The 20,657-nt window shown below is 44.9% G+C and overlaps 1 protein-coding gene across 1 annotated transcript in view; it reads right to left on the bottom strand.

Annotated features, from left to right (window-relative positions):
- Positions 1-20,489: 20,489 nt before the first annotated feature.
- LOC311033638 (serum response factor-like) overlaps positions 20,490-20,657 on the bottom strand; it is a 38,065-nt gene continuing 37,897 nt past the window's right edge. The window contains exon 10 of the mRNA XM_084041233.1: positions 20,490-20,657. This exon is cut by the window's right edge and continues 1,868 nt beyond it. The gene's annotated coding sequence lies outside the window, so the exon portion shown is untranslated.

Here is a 20,657-nt window from a genome sequence, read left to right on the forward strand (position 1 = left end):
TCAGTGCACCCAAATGCAACTGAAATCACCTTTGAGCATAGATCAGCTGAATGTGTAAAGATATGATCAATACAGGTAGAGGATATGCCATTTATGGTAGTTTTAATTCTGGTTGGCTGGTTAACTAACTGCCTTAAATGACATGTATGGGCTATAGCATGGAGCGTTTTACCAGTTGATATTCATGTCTCCCATTATATACAATTCCTTGTTACTATCTGATGCTCTATCCAACATTTCACATAGAGTTTTTAAGTATTGAGCATTGGAATCAGGTGGTCTATAGCAGCAACACATTAATATAGGTTTAATGTTACCCATAGGGCTTCAATGTCACTAATCATAAGGTCTTCCCTCTTCTTTACTGGAATATCATTTAAGATATAAAAAGCTACACCACCACCATAAATATATAGATATTATACCCACTAACAATTAATTCCTTGTCACATGTTTCATCTAGATGTGTCTCAGATATAGCAAGTATGTGAACATTGTTAGACAACAGCAGAGACTCAATTTCATGCACTTTGTTACGAAGACTGCAGATGTTAATATGTGCAATCTTTAACCCCTTCTTAGGTATATTCAGTGCTATTGAATCACCTGACTGCATGTCTTTGGCTTAATATCCATCGCATACGCACACACAGCTATTCTAAAAGAGCCAAGGGGTCACCTCTGAGTCCCTGTAGAGTTGTCCATTTATATACAGCTTGTCGACTGATAGTGCCACTTTATGTTCCAGGGCCCAATTCTCTCTCATTATTGGTCTCAGTTTTTTCCTCCTGTCACTGATCTCTGCTGGAAAATGTTCATTTAACCAAAATGAGGACCCTTTCAGCTCCTTACCTCGGCTCTTCACCAACTCTTTCTGCTTGTAATGCTCAAAACCACCTGATTCGGATGCTATCAATGCATAGAATGGGAGATTATCACGTTCTATCAGACCATTGAATGGGCGAAGTAGGCGACCTACTAGCTACCCCGCGATTTATCAGACCATTCATTGGGCGTAATCAGGAGCTACTGACCTACCGACGGAGATGACTTAAATACTTCAGTTTCGGTTTTGGTTTTGGTTGTTTCGGTTTCGGACCATGACGGAGGCGCGCAGTCTCAGGCGAGCTGGAGCCCCGCGACGGGCCACCGAAGGAGCTAAGGCGACTGAGTTGCCGTCCGGAGCGGTGCGACGCTCGCCTGTGCCTACTCAGCGCCGTTCGAGTTATGTACCGATACGGACAGAATCGTAAATATTGTTGTGGGGACTGCTCCGCCTCCGTCGGTAGGTCAGCAGCTCCTGATTACGCCCAATGAATGGTCTGACAAATCGCGGGGTAGACGGTAGCTCGCCTACTTCGCCCATTCAATGGTCTGATAAAACGTGATAATCTCCCATTCAATGCATTGATAGCATTCGAAGCCGGTGTCAAAACGAGCTATTATTGGACGTGTTTTGCCATCCACAGGTCTCCCCAATCTGTGGACCCTGGAGAAGGTTATGTCTCGCACAACCTCCGGGGGCATTTTGAGGTTTTTGGTCATAAAGTGTCTTACAGTGTCTTCAGAGTTGTCATTATCCTCCTTAATGCCAGAGAATATCAGATTGTCCCTCATCTCTCTGCACTGTATGTCCAACAATGTCTCTTTCATTCTCTTATTATCCAAGGTGATAGAAGCAGCAGATCTTTGCACCTCTTCCACCACACCTTTAAGTATGGCATTTTCCTTTGTCAGGTCTTCAATCTGCTTTTGACTAAACTCAAGGCTGGTTTTCAACTCACGGATGTCTTCTTGTAGTGAGTCAAGCATATCCAACTTGCTTAGTCTGGCATTGATTGATTCCAACAGAGATGCATCCACCTCCATGACACCACCTGGCTCCTCAGACCAAGGTTGTTGGGATCTGAGATTTTTCTTGAGCACAGGCTTATCCGCAGCCTTTTCAGCAGCCACCTTGTCAACACCTTTAGGCATCCTGCTGCAGGTTAGAGGGCTTGGGCAGTAGGCCTCAGGTAGGCCCTAGTGGACACTAGATGGCGTCTGAACAGCAGTTTTGCCAAGTGCTGCTGGAAAAGGCATCTTATCTCCATTAAGATGGTCAATACAATGTAGGAAAAAAAACTACATTTAGATTCACATGTATGAAATATTACCCAAACTATTCTCTGACAGTGGTGGAAGAAGTACTCAGATATTTTACTTAAAAGTGGCAATACCACAATATAAAAATACTCTGTTACAAGTAAAAGGCCTGTGTTCAAAATGTTACTTGAGTAAAAGTACAAAAGTGTTGGCATCAAAATGTACACACCAAAAATAAAAGTACTAAAATGTTTGAAAATAGCCTAGGTATAAGATAGGGCTGATGTGATTAATGTATGTTTTATAATGGAATATATTTATATCTGCAAAGTAACTAGTAACTAAAGTTTTCAGGGACCCCCCATCTGAAATGTTTTAATGCCAGGGACCCCCATCTGAAATGTTTTAATGCCAGGGACCCCCATCTGAAATGTTTCAATGCCAGGGACCCCCATACAAAGATGTGTGTTCTTAAAATGTTTTTTTATTTTATTTTTTATTGCAAACTTTTTCCAATTTCTTCCAAGATTATTTAGAAAATAGTAGATCTACAAGCTCACAAATGTTGCATCATGTATATGTAGCAGAGTGGCTCACAGCCTGAGCCTGATGAGATAAAAGTCTGATATCTATAAGAAAGAATAAGTCTGCACACACAAAAAAAAGAAGCTCCCAGTAAAGGCTTTTTAAAGCCTTGACTGCAGGGAGCTTATTTTAAAATGTGTCAGTGTGCAGACTTTATTATTTCTTATATATATCCACTGTTGGTCCTGCACCTGCCTGCCGTCCAGTGGATGTGCCAGTTGTATTGTTTCTATAAAACTCTGATATAGGCTCTATGCACAGCAGCCATATTGTGAAGACATTCACAGGTGTTACCAATGACACTAATGAAGGCTCTGTTCCATTCTGCTCAAACAGAGGTCAGGGTGTTGATATTGTGCATGTTGGCTCACTGGAAACACTCTGCTACACTACAAATCCACCGTGCACTAACATATATATGGCCTGCTCCACCAAGTGGCTGTAAAATGTGGGTCCAGGGACCCTCATGGTTCCTTAAGGGGTTTCCAAATGGCCCCTTACGAGTGTGTAACTCTGAGAGTGTACAAATGGAACCAAATGGACCCTTACCCCTTACCCCTTACTCGCAGAGTTATGGGGGTCGTGGAAATTGAAGAATGTGAGAACCACTGTGCTACACTAAATGGAACAAAGCCTTCATTAGAACCACTGTGCTACACTAAATGGAACAGAGCCTTCATTAGAACCACTGTGCTACACTAAATGGAACAGAGCCTTCATTAGAACCACTGTGCTACACTAAATGGAACAGAGCCTTCATTAGTTACTATCTTTGGTAACACCTGTGAATGTCTTCATAATATGGCTGCTGTGGATAGAGCCTATTCCCCCCCCCCCCAGAATACAGAAAATACTCTTTAGTCTAGCGGTTAAGATGTTGGCTTCCCACGTGGGAGACCCATGGTTCAAATCCCGGCCACAACATATTTAGGGTTAAAGTAGTCAAGTTGAATCTTGATGCTGAAATAACTCATTTAGATGGGGACCCCCTGGAACCCCCTCAAGGACCCCTGAGGGTCCCCGGACACCACTTTGAGAACCATGATTTAGACAATTTAGCATCAACATATACACTCACGCACTTGCACACTCACGCATGCACGCACTTGCACACTCACGCACGCACGCACACACACACACACACACACACACGCTCGCGCGCATGCATGCACGCATGCACGCACGCACGCACGCACGCACGCACGCACGCACGCACGCACACACACACACACACACACACACACACACACACACACACAGGCAGTAAAAAGTCCAGCCTTTCAACCCTTGTAAGTGGTTGTAGCAAGATTTTTATTTTTCATAATAACTTACAGTACAATCAAATACAATCAAATATTTAATGTAGATAAATATTTCACATTGAAATCATTCAGAATGCATTAAGCCGTGTTTACCAGTGGTGGACAGTAACTAAGTACATTAACTTGTTTACTGTAAATCTTTTTAAATTATCGGTACTTTTCTGGAGTATCTGTATTTTTGAATACTTCTGTCTTTTACTCCATTACATTTCAAAGGCAATGTACCTTTGACTCCACTACTATGTCTAGGAAGGCAAACAAAAGTACATTATGAATTAAACCACTTTAAGACCTATTTCAAATCTAGTGAAAATAGCAGATCTACAAGCTCACAACGCAAAATCTTAGAATTGTTTTTGGAGGGGATGTCAAAATGTTAATACTGTAACGCATTGATATTAAAAAGGAAATGTACTTTGTCATTTTGAATACTTTAAAAAAAGCATGTACTTTTGAAATACTTATTATTACTTTTGAGTAATATTTCAGCGGGAGTATTAATACTTTAACTCAAGTACTTTGTCCACCAACCGGCATTTTTTACCAAATTCACTACGAGTCCCGCCCCTCCCCCCTTCAACTCATTCACATGCGCTCCTATTGGCCGAGGCACCTGTCCGTTTCTCGTCGGAGCAGAGCCAATGGGGTCAAAGACACGGCTCCGGGAGACAAGGCTTGTGATTGGTCAAGGCTGACTAACGGCGAGCAGAAGCAGATGACGGTTAGCCTCCGGAGGCTAACTAGCTTTAGCTCCTCTATCTATCTAGACCAGATTAACATGCAGTCAGTGTGCAGAGGCGGCTCTTAGCTAGGATTCACCCGTTTCAATTGAAACAGCCCCCCCCCCCCTCAGGGGGCCCCTGACTGACCATCAGTCGGGTCCCCCGCCCGACCCCTCAGTCACGGACCCCTCGAGCTCCCCAGGAGCACGTCCGTCCGCACACAGGCGTTATTTCGAGCGGAGATGTGTGCAGTGTTGTCAGGGACGTGCACATATAGACTCTAGGTGGCGCTAGAGCACCTGCCCTTTGCCCTCTTGACCAGAAGTGCCCTTTTGAAAAAAAGAAGAAAACATTTTTTTTATTTTTTTTCAGTTTACAGCAGGGGTCTTCAACAAGGGGTCCTCAGAGTTACTACAGGGGGTCCGTCAAATCTTTATGTGATATGATTTTTCTTTTTACCATAACCACTCGAAACCCAGCATCCCTTTTCTGAGGAGAACTTTAGCCAAAAATAGCAGATCTACAAGCTCTGCTAGTTTTGGCAAAGAGGTATAGGTGTAGAGGGAAAAAAGAGCAGACCAAGTCAACAAAAAAAATAATCATTTACTTGAGCACCTGCCCCTCAAAATGTCTGTGCACGCCACTGTCTGTATATATATATATATTACACTAGTTGGCAGCATGCACCTGATTCGAGGGGCGCCGTTGTTTGTGCGCGAGCCTGGGGGCTGAACTTGACCTAGACCAGTTTTTGCACTCAAACTTTAAAAAAACACCTTAAACAATTTAATTATTTTATAGATTTGAAACTGCTATTTTCGTTTCATTTTAGTTATAAAGGGCCATTGTAATTTATAAGGAAGGTAAAATAAACATTACAGTTTATTTCTAAAAGAATTAGAGAAGAAACAAGAAGAATCAGGCAAGGTTTATTGTAACATTGTGACTACAGACTAGAGCAGATTTACAAGGGCTGATGGCTGGGTGCGGTTGTTACATTCCTGCCTATTGTTCTATAGGTGTTAACTGCCGGCTCGTTGAATGCGTCTCTCTCGCGGCCATCGCGGGCACCATTTAAACCTTCAGAGAGCTGCTTTGCCATAGTCATGGAAATTAGATTGGGCCCCGATGTGAGGGTTTCATCAGTTGAGCGTGGGGGCTGTGGACCCGGCGCCCCCACGCGATCGGCGCCCCTGAACACATTATGCCCAATCATCAAGAATATACCCTGTAGAAGGCCATAAAGGCCCAAACATGTTGGCTTTTATTGCTCAAAGATGAACTAGCCTTTATATTAAAGCTTTTTAAACTCTGAAGGCTCCCGCTTTTCTAACCAAAGAGCACCTTCCTACCATCTATCTTACACAGACTTTCAGAACACTGCAGCCCTCCTCTTGTGCTTTTTTTTATTAGATTTATGTCCTTCTCTATTGGTCCAAACTAAGCCTAAACTCTGTCTGTAGATATCAGCCGCCCAATCACGTACGCTAGACATAATTAAATACCTCAAATAAAGTCATGTGGTTAGAATCAACATATCTGCTATATTGTATATATCTATTGTATAAAATGGCCAATTATTTCCCCTGCAGTAGCATTTGAGCCTGCATGTTACACTGAGCAGTTTTACACATCTTTCTGTCAAGTCCCCAACAACTCAAATGAAATAATGCAACAACATCAAACTTACCATAAGGAAGCAAACTGCCTATTAGACTAGTGACAGATTAATGGCCCCCAAAATGTGAGATCCCCCTACCGGAGGTAATAGAACCAAACACAAGGTTGTTTTTCATCATCTCTTACCCATACATGATGAAATGGATTCTTGAATACAAATATTTAATGAAAAACCGGTGGAATTGGTGTATATTGTTATTCACTCCCAAACTAAAACAATGCTAAAATAAATACATAAAGCCAAACTCATGTAGATTCACAATGGACGCTCTGAGAGGTTTAGAAACATGATCATCCCTCTCTATGTTAGAAAAAAACAAAGTAAATAACGTAAAGGAATTAGGAGTCATTTTAACACCCACCTACAATAGAAGAAAATGTCAAATCAGAATATCTATTTTACACTTAATTTTCCGTCTATTGTAGGTATGTGTTCAAAGGACACATACATCAGACCTATTTCCATTTGTTTCTACTATTTAGAGCAGGGCTCTGCAACCAGTGTGCCACATCAACCTTACATTACATTACAACCAGTGTGCCACATCAACTACATTACATTACAACCAGTGTGCCACATCAACCTTACATTACATTACAACCAGTGTGCCACATCAACTACATTACATTACAACCAGTGTGCCACATCAACCTTACATTACATTACAACCAGTGTGCCACATCAACCTTACATTACATTACAACCAGTGTGCCACATCAACCTTACATTACATTACAACCAGTGTGCCACATCAACCTTACATTACATTACAACCAGTGTGCCACATCAACTACATTACATTACAACCAGTGTGCCACATCAACCTTACATTACAAAACAACCAGTGTGCCACATCAACGTTACATTACATTACAACCAGTGTGCCACATCAACCTTACATTACATTACAACCAGTGTGCCACATCAACCTTACATTACATTACAACCAGTGTGCCACATCAACCTTACATTACATTACAACCAGTGTGCCACATCAACCTTACATTACATTACAACCAGTGTGCCACATCAACTACATTACATTACAACCAGTGTGCCACATCAACCTTACATTACAAAACAACCAGTGTGCCACATCAACCTTACATTACATTACAACCAGTGTGCCACATCAACCTTACATTACATTACAACCAGTGTGCCACATCAACCTTACATTACATTACAACCAGTGTGCCACATCAACCTTACATTACATTACAACCAGTGTGCCACATCAACTACATTACATTACAACCAGTGTGCCACATCAACCTTACATTACAAAACAACCAGTGTGCCACATCAACGTTACATTACATTACAACCAGTGTGCCACATCAACCTTACATTACATTACAACCAGTGTGCCACATCAACCTTACATTACATTACAACCAGTGTGCCACATCAACCTTACATTACATTACAACCAGTGTGCCACATCAACCTTACATTACATTACAACCAGTGTGCCACATCAACTACATTACATTACAACCAGTGTGCCACATCAACCTTACATTACAAAACAACCAGTGTGCCACATCAACGTTACATTACATTACAACCAGTGTGCCACATCAACCTTACATTACATTACAACCAGTGTGCCACATCAACCTTACATTACATTACAACCAGTGTGCCACATCAACCTTACATTACATTACAACCAGTGTGCCACATCAACGTTACATTACATTACATCAACCAGTGTGCCACATCAACCTTACATTACATTACAACCAGTGTGCCACATCAACCTTACATTACATTACAACCAGTGTGCCACATCAACGTTACATTACATTACATCAACCAGTGTGCCACATCAACTACATTACATTACAACCAGTGTGCCACATCAACCTTACATTACATTACAACCAGTGTGCCACATCAACCTTACATTACATTACAACCAGTGTGCCACATCAACCTTACATTACATTACAAAACAACCAGTGTGCCACATCAACGTTACATTACATTACAACCAGTGTGCCACATCAACGTTACATTACATTACAACCAGTGTGCCACATCAACCTTACATTACATTACAACCAGTGTGCCACATCAACCTTACATTACATTACAACCAGTGTGCCACATCAACGTTACATTACATTACATCAACCAGTGTGCCACATCAACCTTACATTACATTACAACCAGTGTGCCACATCAACCTTACATTACATTACAACCAGTGTGCCACATCAACGTTACATTACATTACATCAACCAGTGTGCCACATCAACTACATTACATTACAACCAGTGTGCCACATCAACCTTACATTACATTACAACCAGTGTGCCACATCAACCTTACATTACATTACAACCAGTGTGCCACATCAACCTTACATTACATTACAAAACAACCAGTGTGCCACATCAACGTTACATTACATTACAACCAGTGTGCCACATCAACGTTACATTACATTACAACCAGTGTGCCACATCAACCTTACATTACATTACAACCAGTGTGCCACATCAACGTTACATTACATTACAACCAGTGTGCCACATCAACGTTACATTACATTACAACCAGTGTGCCACATCAACGTTACATTACATTACATTACAACCAGTGTGCCACATCAACGTTACATTACATTACAAAACAACCAGTGTGCCACATCAACGTTACATTACATTACAAAACAACCAGTGTGCCACATCAACCTTACATTACATTACAAAACAACCAGTGTGCCACATCAACCTTACATTACATTACAAAACAACCAGTGTGCCACATCAACGTTACATTACATTACAAAACAACCAGTGTGCCACATCAACCTTACATTACATTACAAAACAACCAGTGTGCCACATCAACGTTACATTACATTACAAAACAACCAGTGTGCCACATCAACGTTACATTACATTACAAAACAACCAGTGTGCCACATCAACCTTACATTACATTACAAAACAACCAGTGTGCCACATCAACCTTACATTACATTACAAAACAACCAGTGTGCCACATCAACGTTACATTACATTACAAAACAACCAGTGTGCCACATCAACGTTACATTACATTACAAAACAACCAGTGTGCCACATCAACCTTACATTACATTACAAAACAACCAGTGTGCCACATCAACCTTACATTACATTACAACCAGTGTGCCACATCAACGTTACATTACATTACAAAACAACCAGTGTGCCACATCAACGTTACATTACATTACAAAACAACTAGTGTGCCACATCAACCTTACATTACATTACAAAACAACCAGTGTGCCACATCAACGTTACATTACATTACAAAACAACCAGTGTGCCACATCAACGTTACATTACATTACAAAACAACCAGTGTGCCACATCAACCTTACATTACATTACAAAACAACCAGTGTGCCACATCAACCTTACATTACATTACAAAACAACCAGTGTGCCACATCAACGTTACATTACATTACAAAACAACCAGTGTGCCACATCAACGTTACATTACATTACAAAACAACCAGTGTGCCACATCAACGTTACATTACATTACAAAACAACCAGTGTGCCACATCAACGTTACATTACATTACAAAACAACCAGTGTGCCACATCAACGTTACATTACATTACAAAACAACCAGTGTGCCACATCAACCTTACATTACATTACAAAACAACCAGTGTGCCACATCAACGTTACATTACATTACAAAACAACCAGTGTGCCACATCAACCTTACATTACATTACAAAACAACCAGTGTGCCACATCAACGTTACATTACATTACAAAACAACCAGTGTGCCACATCAACGTTACATTACATTACAAAACAACCAGTGTGCCACATCAACGTTACATTACATTACAAAACAACCAGTGTGCCACATCAACGTTACATTACATTACAAAACAACCAGTGTGCCACATCAACGTTACATTACATTACAAAACAACCAGTGTGCCACATCAACGTTACATTACATTACAAAACAACCAGTGTGCCACATCAACGTTACATTACATTACAAAACAACCAGTGTGCCACATCAACCTTACATTACATTACAAAACAACCAGTGTGCCACATCAACGTTACATTACATTACAAAACAACCAGTGTGCCACATCAACGTTACATTACATTACAAAACAACCAGTGTGCCACATCAACGTTACATTACATTACATCAACCAGTGTGCCACATCAACCTTACATTACATTACAAAACAACATACATTAACCACTTCAGCCCTAAATCAACACGTTTCCTAGGGCATCGGTTCTCAAAGTGGGGTCCGGCGAGGACACCCAGGGGTACTTGAGGGGGTTCCAGGGGGTCCCCAGCTAAATGATGGATAGGAACCAAATGGACCCTTATGGGTCTGTAACTCTGAGAGTGTACAAATGGAACCAAATGGACCCGTTAGGGTCCATTTGGTTCCATTTGTACACTCTCAGAGTTAAATTAACATTGATTTTACAATATAAATTGGGGTCCCAGGGATAGAAATGCCATTAAATGAGGGTATTTAGCCTAATGCATGTCAAACTGGGGGCCCTTGAAATTTAAATGGTTGAGACTCACTACTAGAGAGCCGTAACAATCTTCTCTTATTGGGGTCCCTGGCTTATCTTTTCGAATGGGGGTCTGCGGGCTAATAAGTGTCAATTTGGGGGTCCTTGACATGAAAAAGTTTGAGAACCACGTTTCCTAGGGCGTTGTGGGCATCTCTTCCTGTCCATTTGATCAGGTATATCAGGGATCAAATGGACAGGAAGTGATGCCCCACAATGCCCAGGAAACTCAAAATGTGGATACATTAGCCGATCTACAAGCTCACAGTGTCGCAAAGCTAACGCATTGTGAGCTTGTAGATCTGCTATTTTCAAAAGATTTTTTGAAATTTGATATATTTTAAAACATGTGAGATTGGATTTTCTGCATAATTGGTACTTTCTACTTTTTTGTACTTTTATTCAAGTAAATTGTGGACTTTTACTTACTTACAGAGCACTTCTACATTGCAGTATTGATACTTTTACGTAAAACATTTGACTACTTTTTCCACCAATGGCTTCAAGCATGTCCTGCATGTACAGTTTACTGTGACTCACCGCTCAGTGTGTTTATATATCTGATATCTAAAGGACTTGTCTCTCTGGCAGCAAAACACACTTACTGTTGACCTGGAAGTGACATCATACACAACACCCTGAACCCACAACCCCAAAAGACAGCGTGCGAGCGCCATCTAGTGGACTGGCTGTATTCCATCACATGTGTGAATAAACAAGTTCAGTTTGACACAAAAACTAACACAACACAACACAACCAGTGGTGGAAAAAGTACTCAAATGTTTTACTTAAGTAAAAGTATCAATACTGCAATGTAGAAGTACTCTGTTACAAATGAAAGTCCGGAATTCAAAATGTACTTGAGTAAAAGTACACAAGTATTGGTATCAAAATGTACTTAAAGTACCAAAAGTAAAAGTACTAAAATGTTTGAAAATAGCTGATCTACAAGCTCACAACGCGTCGCATCGCGACGCGTTGTGAGCTTGTAGATCTGCTATTTTCAAAAAGCCAAAGTTTAATTAGGGTTAATGTATGTTTTGTAATAATAATCAAAATCTACAAAATAACTAGTAACTAAAGTTTTCAAATTATTGTAGTGGAATAGTAGAGGCCAGACTACAGAACAGACAGAGAGTCAGTTAGGTTTGGCCAGGCTACACAACAGACAGAGAGTCAGTTAGGTTTGACCAGGCTACAGAACAGACACAGAGTCAGTTAGGTTTGACCAGGCTACACAACAGACAGAGAGTCAGTTAGGTTTGACCAGGCTACAGAACAGACACAGAGTCAGTTAGGTTTGACCAGGCTACACAACAGACAGAGAGTCAGTTAGGTTTGACCAGGCTACACAACAGACACAGAGTCAGTTAGGTTTGACCAGGCTACACAACAGACACAGAGTCAGTTAGGTTTGACCAGGCTACACAACAGACAGAGAGTCAGTTAGGTTTGACCAGGCCAGATTGTAGGTTTATGAAGCCTACAATCCAAACAGAAATTGCACCAGGCACTCTGACAACAGACAGAGTACAGCGGGTATGGCACATCCCTTGAGGCGATGCATTCCCAACGGACATCCATCGCCCCCCGTGTGCAGGCACGTGCACACATAGACATCAAAGGGGGGCGGTGCAACCCTGCCCTTTTACCTGTCTGTAAAAAACTGCCCTCTCCAGACCTTGAATGCAGCATTTACCATATGGTGAAAGAAATGCAAATGCCCCCACTTTCCATGCCATATACCCGAAGGCAGCATTCAGGGGAATTGCTTTTTTTCCGAACTCTCCTGAACTTGAACGCAGCATTTTGCGTTGAAAGAATCTGTCCTCTGTGGAGAGATCCATGTCCTACGCTGCATCTTAAGTAGCTTAAGAGTGCGGGGGGCCCCGAAAACAGCTGATCTGCGACGCGCTGAGAGCTTGTAGATCCGCTGTTTTCGCGATTGCTTTTGCCCAAAGTGCCATTTTAGGGAATTTCAGGCCCTGCTTCTCAAAGATTATCTGCACGTCCCTGCCTTTGCGTGTAAGAAATCCCCAAAATACTTGTGTCCCTCAGCAGCTCAAAAGTTGTCGTAGCCATAGTTGGACATGATTCAAAAGGGCCGAAAAATATAGTAGACAGACAAGGGTAGATGTGGAACAAAACAAGGAATCCACATTCTATGACCTACAGATCAGAAGGTTTATACCACAAAATGCAACGTTGTAGCAGCACCACCATGAAGCCAAATGACGTGGATTTCATAACCCGAGTAGTGGCTGACACTTTGGATTGAGATCCAGATAGATACCGATGTTGGGGATGGAAGAAAAATCCTTACAAAAACAACAAGGTTCCAGCACCCCTTGGACCTCTAAAAAAGAATAACAAATGCACAACATACAGCCAAGCAAGCTTCCAAGGCAGCTTAGTGGTGCTCTTCCCTGTTAGCTGTCCTGTAGCTGTAGATGTGGGTACTCTGTACTTCTGAGGTGGTTGGAGTCATTGGAGAAACCAGGGCTGCTTCAGCTGGTTGGAGGTAGCCTCGTTTCCAGCCTTTATTCATCTGCAAAGAGAAAAGCCCTGGTCACGGACCTAATGCAGAGAGTGTCTATAGGGACGGAACTTCCGACGTACGTATTCCCCGGGAAACGATCTTTCTCGACCAATCACAAACACTCGTTTCATTCACGGAGAATGTAAACAGATTTAAAGTGACAACGTCAAATTCCGGTTCTTCCGTTTAGACACTCAACCGGCTAGGGCAAGACGCCCAGCGTGGGTTGGAGGTACCAGGGCTGCTCCAGGTGGAGGGGAAGCACTCGGGTAACCTCCCACAGGACCGTGGCACTAATACAGATAATACAGTTAGATGTTCCTGCTTGCTGTTCCACTGCTGCTGCTTGGGGCCAATGGCAGCACCCTGGTGGCAGGGTTCTGGGTTTTCTTTTAAAAGAGGGATAGGGAGCTTCTTTATCCAGAGCATGAATGTCTCATCTATACCGAGGGGTTCTTCTTCAGTCTGGGGCCGGACCAGGTTCTTGGCTGGTAGACGGCGGTGGTTGGGCAGGAACCGACGCAGGCTGAGCAGCGTGGCTGGAAGTGGGAACAGGCTGACACTCAGAGAGAGGCTGTGCAGCAGCACCGGTGTCAGGCTGCTGCTCTGTAGCAGACACAGTCCCGGTGGTACCGTCTATAGGTGTGTCTATAGGTGTGTCTATCGAGGGAATGGGGACGGCAGTGCCACCACTCAGCAGAGGTCCAGACACAGGGGGGATGGAGGCCTGTGAATGCTGGGAGATTGGGGACACAGCCGAAGGGGAGGGAGGGATGGTGGCAGACGGCACCGGCTGCAAGGGGGCCGCTTGGTGACATGACTGTGACGGTGGGCTCGGATCACCGGTCACGGGCGTGGAGGCTGGTGACGGGGTTTCGAGAGAGGAGCTCGTCGCGGAGGTGACAGACAAAACCGGCGGGGTGGTGATTGTGGAGGCGTTCAGCGGAGGGGCCTCTGGAGAAGCCTTGGTATGATGGCTAGGGTGTTGGTGGAGTCCAGCCTGAGAGGACGGAAGGACACTTGTCTCTGGTTCAATGGGAGGGGGGCTCGTCTCTCCGAGGGTCTGTCTCGTCTCACCGGCGTCTGGCTGCACAGCTCCGGATGAAGCAGACACACTCACTGGGCCGGCCGACTCCGCCTCGTCTCCAGAGAAGTCGGGACCGGACAATTTCTTTCTGAGGCGTGAGTCTGGGACAGGGGTGACTGTGAAGCGACGGCCGGCGAGAGTTACCTGGGCTGGAATGCTGGGAGCAGTGGCGCCCGTTGGGGTGAGCTCTGGCTGCTGCTGATCACTCATCTGGGTGAAGCCTTCTTTCATGCTCTCTCCTAACTCGTCGGCCTTCTCTATCACCTTGTGCACCTCCTCGATGAAGGACTTACGCTCGCTCTCCAGGAGGAACTCATTGTCGACCATGATCTGTGCGATTTCCACCGGATTGTCTCCATCGATATCAAACTTGAAGGTGACCATCTTCATGTTGTGCGTTTCCAGCTGGCACTCTGCGACTCTGTCTCCCTTGGAGATGTTGAGAACGTTGAGCTTAGCCTTGGCATTCTTGCGAGCAGAGCTCTGGTGAGGGAAGAGGGATTTGAGCTTTTTATCCAGAGCACGGATGTCATCTTTACCAGGGTCCTTAGTCGGAAGCTCAGCCTCCTCTGGCTGGGGCTGGTTCTGGTTCTGGCTGGTAGACGGCGGCGGTTGGGCGGGAACCGATGTAGGCTGAGCTGTGTGGTTGGAAGTGGGAACAGGCTGACACTCGGAGGTGGTGGACTGTGCAGCAGGACCGGTGACAGGCTGCTGCTCTGTTGCAGACACAGTCCCGGTGGTACTGGCTATAGGTGTGACTACAGAGGGAATGGAGACGGCAGTAGGGACAGAGGACATGGAGACATCAGTGGCTACAGGGGGAATGGGGACAGAAGGAATGGAGACAGAAGGAATAGAGACAGGAGGAATAGAGACAGGAGTAGAGACAGGAGGAGTAGAGACAGGAAGAGTAGAGACAGGAAGAGTGGAGACAGGAGGAGTGGCGCTCGGCAGAGTCCCAGACACAGGGGGGATGGAGGCCTGTGAATGCTGGTTGATTGGGGACACAGCCGGAGGGGAGGGAGGGATGGTGGCAGATGGCGCCGCTTGGTGACATGATTGCGACGGTGGGCTCGGATCACCAGGGACGGGCGCGGGGAAAACCCCACCGGCTGATGGGGAGTCGAGAGAGGAGCTCGTCGTGGAGGTGACAGACACAACGGGGGTGGTGACGTTCAGAGAAGGAACCTCTGGAGAAGCCACGTCATGGCTAGAATGTTGGTGGAGTCCAGCCTGAGAGGGCGGGAGGACCCCCGGCTCTGGCTCAGTGGGAGGGGGGCTGTGAGTGGCATCTGAAAGGAAACCTTCCCCAGACGGTGGCATCAATACAGAAGTTCCTGCCGGCTGCTCCGCCGGTGCTGCTAGGACAATACCCACGGAGGCCAGTAGATGCTGATCTCCAGACTGTGTCTGTGTAAGAGGAGCTGAGCTCTGAAGAGAATTGCTGCCCTCTGGCTGTGGTCCGGCCCTGGTGTGGCCGTGGGGCGGATGCGGGACCAAGGGTATCCTCGGGCCAACGGAGGTGGTGGAGGCCGAGCTCTGGTCCTCTGGTCTGAATAGGTATTGGAGCTTCGCATCCAAAGCGCGAATGTCATCCGGTTGGGCCAGTGGAGGAGTGATGTAGATAGGTGTCTGGGGGCTCTGCGGCTGGCTCAGCGGAAGCGGGTAGGTGGCAGGTTGGTGTGTGGTCTGAGTGGCCGGTGGAGAATCCTCTGTGGTGAGGATTCTTCTCTCCAGTGGTGACTCTTCTTCCTCTATTCGTCTGTATTGCCGCTGCGCTCTCTTGCGACGGATGAGGGCCACCCTGTCCTTTATGGCCTTGGCTATGACCTTGTGGTCACCTTCACAAATGTAGCCGCCCTCCACCATTTCCTGCGCCACCTCCTCCGGCACGTGCTTGCCGAGGTGAAAGGAGAACTCGATGGCCTCACCGACGTTGTAGTTCCCCTTCAGCTTGTTGGATTCCTTGATCCTCAGCCGCAGCGTGATTGTCTCCGTCTTCATCTCGTCATCCTCAGCCAGCTCCACCCGCAGCCCCTTCTCCTCCTGGAAGAAGCTGTGGCTCAGCAGCTCCTCGATCGAGTACCGCTCGTGTTTGTTCTGGCGGATGCATCCTTCGATGATCTCCTTCAGCTCGGGAAAGGCCACCTTGTCGAAGCTGCATGGCTTCACCCCGCTGGTGACCTTGCGGTATATCTGCGCCGCGTTCTGGCACTCCTGGTAAGGGAACTCGGAGGTGGCCATCTCCAGCAGGCACATCCCGAAGGCGTACACGTCCACCAACTCGTCGTACCGCTCCTCATACATCTCGGGCGCCATGAATTCGGGGGTGCCGATGACGCTTTTGGCGTACGACGCCCGCTTGAGCGTGGCCAGCCCGAGGTCTCCGATCTTAACGGACCCCGAGGTGCCTGTGATGAAGATGTTGTCACACTTGAGATCCCTGTGGATGATGGGGGGGTTCCGAGTGTGCAGGAAGTGGAGCCCCTTAAGGATCTGTCGACCCCAGTTCCGCAGCCATTTTATCTTCATCACCTTGAAGCGTTTCAGGTACGTCTTGAGCGTGCCAGAAGCCATGAGCTCGGTGACCAGCACGATGCACTTCTTGCCTTTGGCCGTTTCCTCCCAGGAGTCGCAGAAGCGGACGATGTTGGGATGCTGCAGTCGCTTCAACATTTCCGCCTCCTCCTTGAAGCGCTGTCTGTCCGACTTGGACAGCTTGTGATCGTTCAGCTCGCACCACGCCACATCCAGGTTGTCCTTAGTGTCCAGGCCCTTGTAGACCACCTTAAAGGAACCGCGGCCGATCTCGTCAAACTTCAGGAAGCGGCCGTCCGGTGATGTTCCCATGGCTTTGGTCTTTCTCTCCTCGATTTCTTCCTTCACTTTCTTCTCGTGGTCCCGGCGCTCTACCTCTAACCTCGCCTTGGCAGACGCCTTCTTCTCTCTGTCCTCCCCTTCGCCCTCCTCTTCCTCGCACGGCGCCTTTGCCTCGTCGCCCAAGCCCTCCGGTTCCGCAGGTAGACCGGGCGCTGAGGAGGGCGCCACCTCTGCATCTTTGTCACGGATGTCTTGTTCTGCCACAACGGCCTCTTGTTCACCGGCGGCCGTGTCTACTGTAACGACGTCCACTTGTCCAGCGATGTCCTTGGCGACGTCCTCGGTCGGAGGCACACCACCGGGCTCGCCCTGGGGCGGCGCGGGTACCGCGACGGCAGCCGGTAGCAGCCTGGAGGGGACATCTCGATCCCGGAGGAAAGGAGGCCGTCGGGCAGGGGCCTTGCTGGGTAACGGGTGGTCCAAACCCGTAGCAATCGAGTCGCTGATCACTGGACGTTGTAAGAAGCGTTCCGGGGTAGCTTGCCTAGGTGGTCCACGCTGCTCCATGGTGCGCTGGCTACTTTCTTCATTCTCTGTCTCTCTCTCTTCTCTCTCTTCGGTCTCTGTCTCTGTCTCTTCTCTCTGTCTCTTGTCTGGGTCACTCATCTGTCTCTCCTGTCTGTCTGTCTTCTGTCTCTGTCTCCACTCTATTTCTGTGTGTGTTTGTGTCTATTTGTCTCCGTCGGTCTATCTCTTAGTGTATGTGTGTCTGGCTGTTTTGGCTCTGTCTCTGTCTCTTTCACTCTCTCTTTGTCTCTTTGTCTCTTATATCTCTGTCTTTTTGTCTGTCTATCTGTTTCTGACTCGATTGTCTTTGTCTGTTTCCTTTCCGACACTAGGTCTTTATCTGTTTATTCTTCTGACTCTATGTCTTTCTTTGTTCTACATTATAATAGCACAATAATATATAATATTCTGAAGGGGAACTGGTCTGACGTCACATAAACACAAACCGTTGCCTAACAACGCCGTTTTGTGCAAGCATGTTCCTCTTCTTCCATTCGTATGCCCGCGGCCTACTGCCACCAAGCTGCGGAATACATAACCAGAATTCAAGATGGCGTACCAAAGTGATGTCCCTAGCTGGGAGGGAATACGTCAAAAATCATAAAGATTGTGGATTTGGCAATAAATAATTACTTACTAGCTTACTTATCCCCATTGCGCCGGCTGGCACATAGGGCAGCAACGTTTCTCCACTTCCATCTATCTTTGGCCATCTTCTCTATGGTCCCCCAGCTCTGGTGTTGTTGCTGGAGCTCCTTCTGTATCGTCCTCCGCCATGTCATTTTAGGCCTCCCTTTTTGTCCAAACGTCACGCAAATCGGTACACAGTATCTCTATAGTCATTAAACGAAACAAGTCTTTCAGATTTTTCATATTCCATCCTGATTAGCTAAAAATGGATTCCAAAGTTTCCAGGGCTGCTCCATTTTGAACAAAATGCCTCAAATCACGAACACAGCATTCCATTTCCGTAGAATTTTGTACATTGTGTACACTCTCAGAGTTAAATGAACACTGATGATGGGGATACAGTAGATTGGGACCCCCAAGAAATCTAAATGGTTGAGTCCCTGGCATATCTTTTGAAATGTGGGTCCCTGGGCTAATATTTGTCAATTTGGGGGTCCTTGACGCGAAAAAGGTTAAAAACCACTGTTTTATAGCACCACAAGGAGGCTGACCTTTTCATATTAGTGTGATCAAGACGGATCTGTTTGATTTTTCATATTCCATCCTGATTGGCTAAGATTCACATCTAAAGTTTGCAGTAATGGCTTGTTTTGAACACAAAATTGCCGTGTCCGCAGTGTCCGATTGCCGTGCAAGGCCTAAGAAGAAATGGCACCCTTTCCACATTGGCATGTTATAGCGCCACCAGGAGGCCACAATAACCTACCTGACCTGGCAGAGATCTGTGCTCTGAGGAGCACTTTTTCTAGTTTATCTAGTTTTTTATGTGATTTAAATAAAATAAAAAGTCGGTACTCTATGACTGATACTTATTGCCCACATGATCAGTAGTTAGTAGCAAAAACTGTGTGTGTGTGTGTGTGTGCAGCACAAAATACATGTTAATTTTCCCGGTCCCCTTACCGCCCCCTAGTGTCTGAACAACAACAAGGTAACAGGTTAGGAAAAAAGAAATTACATTTATTTTCTCAGTCATTTAATTATTCCACAATTTCATCATGTGACTCTGATAAAGTAAACAACTGATGTACACACTGTGATTTACATGATATATGGGATATTTATGTATGTATATATATATATATATATATATATATATACATACATACATACATACACTGTCAGACAGAAACCAACTACAGTATATCGAAAATATGAACTTTTCAGGAAATTATCTGATACTTGAATGTGTCCTTATATTATCATCACTTTACCCAAATACAGCTCAAGTGGAGTTTTTGTTTTTACCATTCATGTGGAGATAGTTGTTTTGTCCATCATTAATGTGGAGATAGTTGTTTTGTCCATCATTCATGTGGAGATAGTTGTTTTGTCCATCATTAATGTGGAGATAGTTGTTTTGTCCATCATTAATGTGGAGATAGGACCCATAAACATGATCCTGGTGTGTTTTATTGTGTTTTACCTGTATTTTTAGATTTGTATCCATATCCTCAGAGACTATATGAGTCATTTGACTCATAGTCTCTTTATCTCACCTTATTTCCTGACTACAATGTAGACCACACCCCCACGCAGCCTCCCCTCCCCACAAGGAAGGGCAGTGCCCCAAAGCATCATGGTCATTGTAGTAATGCAGCAGTCCAGTCAAACAGGTTAGGAAAAAAGAAATTACATTTATTTTCTCAGTCATTTAATTATTCCACAATTTCATCATGTGACTCTGATAAAGTAAACAACTGATGTACACACTGTGATTTACATGATATATGGGATATTTATGTATGTATATATATATATATATATATATACATACATACATACATACACTGTCAGACAGAAACCAACTACAGTATATCGAAAATATGAACTTTTCAGGAAATTATCTGATACTTGAATGTGTCCTTATATTATCATCACTTTACCCAAATACAGCTCAAGTGGAGTTTTTGTTTTTACCATTAATGTGGAGATAGTTGTTTTGTCCATCATTAATGTGGAGATAGTTGTT

This window comes from Gymnoscopelus microlampas (assembly GCF_963454915.1).
Source record: "Gymnoscopelus microlampas genome assembly, chromosome: 2".
NCBI classification, from domain to species: domain Eukaryota; kingdom Metazoa; phylum Chordata; class Actinopteri; order Myctophiformes; family Myctophidae; genus Gymnoscopelus; species Gymnoscopelus microlampas.